Raw genomic sequence first — 7,408 nt, forward strand, 5'->3', positions numbered from 1 at the left:
ATTAGATTTCTGCATTTATTTTAGTCGATTCGTTTGCTTCTTTGAAACAAATCTCTGAAACAGCGCCCGTCAGTTCGTGAAAGAAACTTTGGTTTTATAAGAAAATGGCCCAGCAATTGTAGAGAAAATAAACGAAAGGAAGTTAAAAAAAACCCAATTCGCTTTTTGTATCAATTATTAGATTCTGTCTGATTAAACCGATTCCAAAGGGGAAACGGACGAATTGCAAAGAAACTTTGTCTTGAAACCAAAACAGCTGACGGATGGTACGGCAGAAAGTACCGGTGACACTGATTGAAGCAGACATTGAAGAAAGTACGGAGAAAAACTTAAAATGAAACCTTTTACTGAAAGAAAGAAGAAACATTATTTCCAATGCCCTAAAGTTCTTTTCACATTTTCTTGGCTGGGAGTCGCTCAAGTAGGAAAATCAATGCACCGGTGGGAATTGAACAGGTTTTATACTGGCAAAACGCAAGATCGAGGGAACACAAGCAAGGTAGAGTAGCAAAATTTTCCCAGTGTCTCGTTTCAAAAAGAGCAAAAATGTACGGCTTTCGCAAGATGCTAGTAAGACCTGTTCAAGTGGAACCCAAATTTAATTGTTTTACATTTCTCATCAAACACGCTTCTGTCACAAAATATCTCGTTTGACGCTTTTCTCCTTTTAATTATACCTGGCAGATCACTTTATAAGAACGCTCCAAAGGAACAGCTGAGAACGATCCCGTTCTCTAAGGGTTTCAGTAAGGCGATGGGTCGTCAAATTTTGTCATTTTCTCTGTTCCGTTTGAAGTGGCGCAAAGTACGGTTTTGTATTGGGAACGGCAGCGCAACTGTAGCCCATTATTAGAAATGATCCCTTTTTGGCGGTAATCCTTCATTCATCTCAATTCACAGATACTTAAGGCAGGTCGACCATTCCAAAACGTCTTTCACGCGAGTGAAAACATTTTCATTCAACCGGGTAAAACATCATCAAACGTCGTTTTTTCCATTTTCTAGAAAAATAAATGGCAGCAAAATGTTGTGAACAAATTGAATTGAATTGGAGCTCGTTACGGCCGTAGTTTGCATTGTAGATTGCTTTATCCATCGTGTCTAGGCACGACAAGGATACATTCGGTCGAGCCACGATACGTATTTCCGGCCTTCATTTCAACTGAAAGACGGGTGTTAAGTATTCGCGGAAGCTTCAATTCCAATGCTCAGTGCGTATGGATCAAAAACTTTTGAAAACAAAATGGCACAAAAAGTGCTTCACCGAACGGTAAAACTTTTCGTACAACGAAGAATGTTGTGACCAAAATACGAGTAAAGTTGCAAGAGGTGGCCCAAAACAAGTTCTAATATGCGTATCCAGTGGAACTAAGGACTAAAGCACGCCTAAAGTAATGTATTATTCAAGTTATATATATATACTAACTTTCCTATCTGTTTTTTGCATTACTACGAACAATTCGATGCACTTCCATGACTAATGTAATGAATCTTTATAAACTTTTTCCAAAACCACCAAATACATTTTAAAAAATTAGGTGAATGGTATACACAGAAGTGCAACGATTAAAATCTTATTTTATCAATACTTTTAATGTTTCACTTAACGACTTTTCGACATACCATGTCGGTAAGTTGTCTACGGTTTAGCAAATACATTAAAACGCAAACATGTGCTTTAGAAAATTAAATTTAATGTGATTCTTACATAAGCAGGTTGATACAACCGACCGCTCAATTCTTATGGGCTATCAAAACCCAAGAGTAATTAAAAGCGTCCACTTTTAATGTCTTTACTACGGTTCCCGCAAGCTGAAAAGGTCCTATGGGAAAAAGGGATGATTCGAAAACTCGTAAACTGTAAGTAAAACATGGCTAAATAAAAGTGAAACATAATAGGAAGTTTTCTCGTGTTGGGCAAAGATGTCCAGGAAGCAGAACAGCTTGAGTGAGGTTAGCGTGGAAGGTTTTTTGCATTAGATCGAGGCACCGAAAGGTGGCAGGTGGGGCGAATACCAACACTCCGTGAAGTCGCGTTGTATGATTTGAATATTTTATGAAGCTTAAAGCCTCCAACCCATTCGGGAGCTTTGCGCTTTGATCTTAAGTTATGTACTGGAAACTAACGCTGAACTGTTTCAAATATCTGCAAATTGTTCAGGCGAATTGTTGTACTGTAAATAGTTATGCCTTTCTTCTTTTCACAAATTTCGTAGAATGAATCTTAAATGAAGTGAATGAAAATGTAATTTTTTTTTATGGTAAATGTCAAATTAATTTCGTTCAAGCAAGCACACAGACGTTTGCCTGCAATACACCAATATTGCAAAGAGGGTGTTAGGAAAATCTTTTATTAGTTCTAAATTAAATAAATTGTTTTAACTATTCTAAAACTAGTACAGAGTAATCCTTAATCTTTGTATGTTTTCGTGTGTAAATAAACGAATAGCAAGTTCATGGGAGCACATGGAAATGTTACAAATAATTGGTATTGAGTGTTATTTTTCTTCCCTATCCTGATTGTTACGATTACTGAGCGATGGTCAATTATGAGTTGGTTTGTGTACGGTCGATGCATTTGTCAGCGGAAGCGAATTGTAAGCATTCGGACAAGGTCGAATGATATGTATTCCAGCACATTACAAGGTAATGGAGCTTCTTTATTCCGCTGATTGATGCTATGTGGTTCATGAATTATATATCCAAAGCTGAAAAAACCGAGATCGAGTTAGAGTGTACTCTTCTGCATCTAATCGATTGTGTTACTTCTTGGAAGGTAAATTGCCATCGCATGCAACAATACCTTTGATAGGTTAGGACCAATCCGGACCAATCTCCGGTTGGCCCAAAAAGCCAAACATCGTAGGCCTGTAGACCTGTTGAATTTATTGTTCCGGTAAGAAAGAAGGCAAGGATCGTATTCCTCAAAAAGTAAAACTATCACGTACTGCATAAGTAATGGCAGGTTAAATAACTCATTGAGTGTTATTAATTACCGCAGCACTAATACCGCATTTTTAATCATTTTATAGTGTTACTTTATTTATTTGATGAAATCAGAACTTGGGAGTAAGTTGAATTATTATTAAAAAACAAACAATTTTACATGTAAATAATAGTGTATTTACTAAATTGATTGATAAATTTCCCACAAACAACAAATATTCCCATCTATTGTATTGTTGTATTTTTTATGTATTGTGCATGGAGATTGCGATTGAGTGCGCTATAAAATGCAGCAGCATAGAGTGGTAAGAAATAGGTATTACGTTCTATTTGGCTGAGCCGAAGCCGAGACCTGTTGTGTAGTGTATGTAAGCACTCGAGAGGAACAATCTTAAGTATGCAGTAAATTTTACCGCCGGGAAAGTGGTGACCATTTTCCCACTGACGAACACCGTAATGCTATTTGCACAAATTATAGGCAGAGACATCTGCAACAAATCCTTAACCTACTTTTACCACCAATTAATGCATCCGTAATATGACTGGAACGTTCAAGACGTTTCTATGAGTTCTCGAAAAATTGTCCTAATTGTATTTCAGTTTTCACAGGATTCAACTACAATGTTGACTGATGTTGATTTATTGCATAATACTGTATCAGAAGGAGGGAGGAGGAGGGCGCGCCTTTGCGTACTAGAGTAGACCTATTACTAGAAGCGACCTGTATGGTGCGCCCATCAGTCGATTTAACGAAAAAATTTATCGTTGATATAAATCATTCTTAATTGGTACTCCATTTTTGACTAACAGCATAGCTCTTGAACGATCTCCTTCTGAACGATATGCCTTGACAATATTTCATTAGCGGAAAATTGAGTTAGAATGCAAAACATTCTGTGGCATCTGTTTCGTTAGAGTACTATTGTTTATGGTGTTCTCCTCCTCCAGCGCGGCCTGATAACTTGTCGGAAATGGTTTTCTTGGACGAATATTAGTATGCGAAACCGGTTCGTCATATTCCCAAACATCAATCATGCTTAATTCTCCCGACCGGCTCTATTATGCTAAGAAAAATGCAAACATTTCTTACGAACTACACTGAAATCATCATAGCCATGTAGACGTCTGTCGCTTGTTGCTAGTTCTACGAATTAATGCTTATGGACCGTTCTTGAAAATGATGAAAGCATAAAAAAAGAAGTCTTGAACATAAAAATTAAATATAATTAATACAAAATTGCAGAGAACCATTCATTGCTTCGTTGTCCCTTAGTCATATCTGGATCATTTCCTCTGTGCTGGTATGATAGAGATTGAGTTACGATTTTGCAATTGAATTTTCTACAATGTCCATGCTTTCTTTTCTGCGCTTTTTCCATGGTCACAAGGAAGCGGATGATATTTTTCATCCATCTGCCGTTCAGCTGAGCTTTGACGAATACGTGGGAAGTGACCCACCAATGGCATTTAACATTCGTCAAATGTTATCGTAATACAGTACAATAAACAGACGATGGATTGTCCAAAAACGCCCACGTCGTCACTGCGAAGCAACTACACACACGTGTGCATTGCACGTTATTGGTATGGATAATATTCGAAACGTCAGTCCAAGCCGACAGAGCCCCTTTATCAGGCCTCCCTTTTATACCCTTTATCAAGTTAAAACCCAACATTTTTCTGTTCATTTAGTTCGCGTCTAGAAAGCGGATATCGTAGAGCAACCTTCATTCGTATATTTTTCAAATTTTCGGAGACAGATTTTATGTGCAAGGTAGGGACAATTTGTATCTGTCGGTAGAAAAATATGTGAATCTTGTCACATCACATACCACATTAGTTGTGCTATGTGCTCTGATTCTGTTTTTTTCAGTATCGTCGTGCTCCGACAGGCATCCTTTGACACTGTCACTGTTCATCACGACCGTCGGCCGCACTAGAACAAGGTAGCGGGGCGGTGTGTGTGTGTTTAATTCTTTTATTTATGTATCCTGTCACTTTCAGCTTTCAACAACGGAAGAAAACCGGAATTGCCTGCAAAATCTGCAGCATCCGAAACGTGTCGAGAATATGTAGTGTGAAAATGGCTGCTTTTGCAAAAGAAAAAAAAAACACTATCAAAAATGGTGGAGTAGATTTTCTTTCATGGAACGCCTCCAGAAGCTTGAAGTTGACTGGAAAGCTTCGAGCTTCGGTCAAAAAAGAATTTGTAATTCTACTCAAGTTTTCAATTCAATAAAAATGCATCCCAAGTGTAGCTGGTCCTTACATTGCCGGTGCAAGCACCCACCATCAAACAAGGCATGAACGCCTGCTGGTGGTAACTAATTGAAATCTATTATTAATGGTGACTCATTTTTTGCAACATGCAACATAATTTCGTAATGGAGTCAGGTGCACCATATCGAAGAATTGCATGTCGCCGACCAGAACATTTAGAAAACGGGAGAAACATTTATCTTACGACGGCTGGAAATTTATCACCCATCAAACACTCACACGTCTCACCGTTCGCGGTTATGAGGATCAAGAGCAAATGCTATTAGTTGGCCACGAACGTCAACGTAGCAGGGCTACGACGTCGATCGTGGAATGAAAATAGAATCGAACATTTGAAAATGGAACAAACCGGCAGATTATAGATTTCCGCATGCTTAGAGTACAACGGCCACATGCTTGTCCATTCATCGTTTATTTATGGTTCCGAAGAACCGCGTCGGATGGTTGGGTTGTAGAACACAGAACCGTCGCTTCAGTTAGATCGATTCGTAAATGCAACGGCCCAAAGGGATTGTGAATATTTTACCATGGGAAGATACGATCATTGCATGTTGACCTTCGGCTTATAATTTTTAATGACACGTGTTACTGGAATCCTTGGCGTAAAAATTAAGAAACAATTGCGAGGTTCAGTACTGAATAAAGCAGTCACGGAAGTAACTACAATGACAGGACGTAGTTTAGTTACTACCCTACAAAACAATACGCCCCTATCGAACAGATCTTTACCAATCAATGGAATGGAAGTAAATTCCTGAAGTAATTGGGACAATGTTTCAGGTCTGGGTATGTTCTTCAAAAGGACAAAGGGTCGTTATTGAACATTGGATATCTGTTTTAGTTGTAGTGAATTTTTTATATGGCCGATGTGGAGAAACATTAGTCGTAAAACTTCACGAGATAATTTCATAAGGCAATGTGGAGTAAGCATGAATTGTCCCGGGATTGTCGGTGTTTTGAATGTTCATTTCCTAAGCCGTATGTTTGATTGTGATTTATAGTGCATAGTTTATGGGTTCTAGTTTGTTATCTTGGGTGTGGTTGCATTCCAGGATTTGTTTCTCCATTCGAAATGAGCTCCAGAAATAATTGGTGGTATCACATTGTAGTTTCAACCACACTCTGGGGAGTTCCAAACCGGGCTTTGGATGATAGCATTCTGATCATGGGAGTATCTTGAAAGTTATTTTCATTACTTTATGAACACAAAGCCCAAAGTTACTGGATGAAATATCTTTGGGAGGATAGCTTGGAACAATCGTGTAGAATTTTTGGGACGATGTTCTGTTAACCAAAGATGCCGTTCACGTTGCAAAGGTCTGTGTTTTCGCAAGTGTGTTGTTATATTTTCGCTTCAATATATATACATACTAAACAGTACAGAAACGCTGCATGTGATTCGATTCATGCAACATCTGCAAACGATTTTAGATAATAAACAATTAGTAGTGTCACCGTTCTCAGTCATCTATTGGCTCTACGTACGGTTTAATACGCTGTCACCATGTGGTTTCCATGTTTGTTACTACTTTCCGGAACCAGTGTTGGGGTACCGGCGCAGTGGCGACGCCGGAGGATAAAACATGGTTGTCCTCCTTTTCCATCTACACTCCCACCAAATCGTTACAACCGAAAAGCGAAATAGAAAACATTTTCCGGCAAAAGGCGAAGACCATTTGGTACAAGATAAATAGAGAACATTCCAACAGATTGCAATGTGTTGAAATGGATATTCGAGAGCATTGGCCAACGGGGGCGTCACACTTGCCACACGTGCGAATATTACTTTGATGGGCTTTCAACAGCAACTATTACCAGGCCTGCAGCGTGCTCCAAACCCCGAATGCAATTTTCGGCGGAATGCAATTCGAACTGGTACATAAGCTGCTGGTGGATTATTGCACCGACTGTAATTTACGCCAGCCGGTGCAAACTTTGGTCCTCCGCCGGAAAGACACTTCGTACGACAGTGCGGAGAAAGAGTCTGCTGTGAAGGCAACAATATCACTTTCCACAAACTTGCTGGCAACAGGCTCGAAGCGGTAAAAGTGCACCCGCGACATCGACACTAGTTTTTCGGTAGTTAAAATTGTTGTACCTCCTGGTGGAGGTGTTTTACTGCGCACATAAATACGACAATCTCTTGGCAGCAGCACGGCTCAGGGTTTACATTACATTCTGA

Source organism: Anopheles marshallii, chromosome 2, assembly GCF_943734725.1.
Source record: "Anopheles marshallii chromosome 2, idAnoMarsDA_429_01, whole genome shotgun sequence".
Classification (NCBI taxonomy): Eukaryota; Metazoa; Arthropoda; class Insecta; order Diptera; family Culicidae; genus Anopheles; species Anopheles marshallii.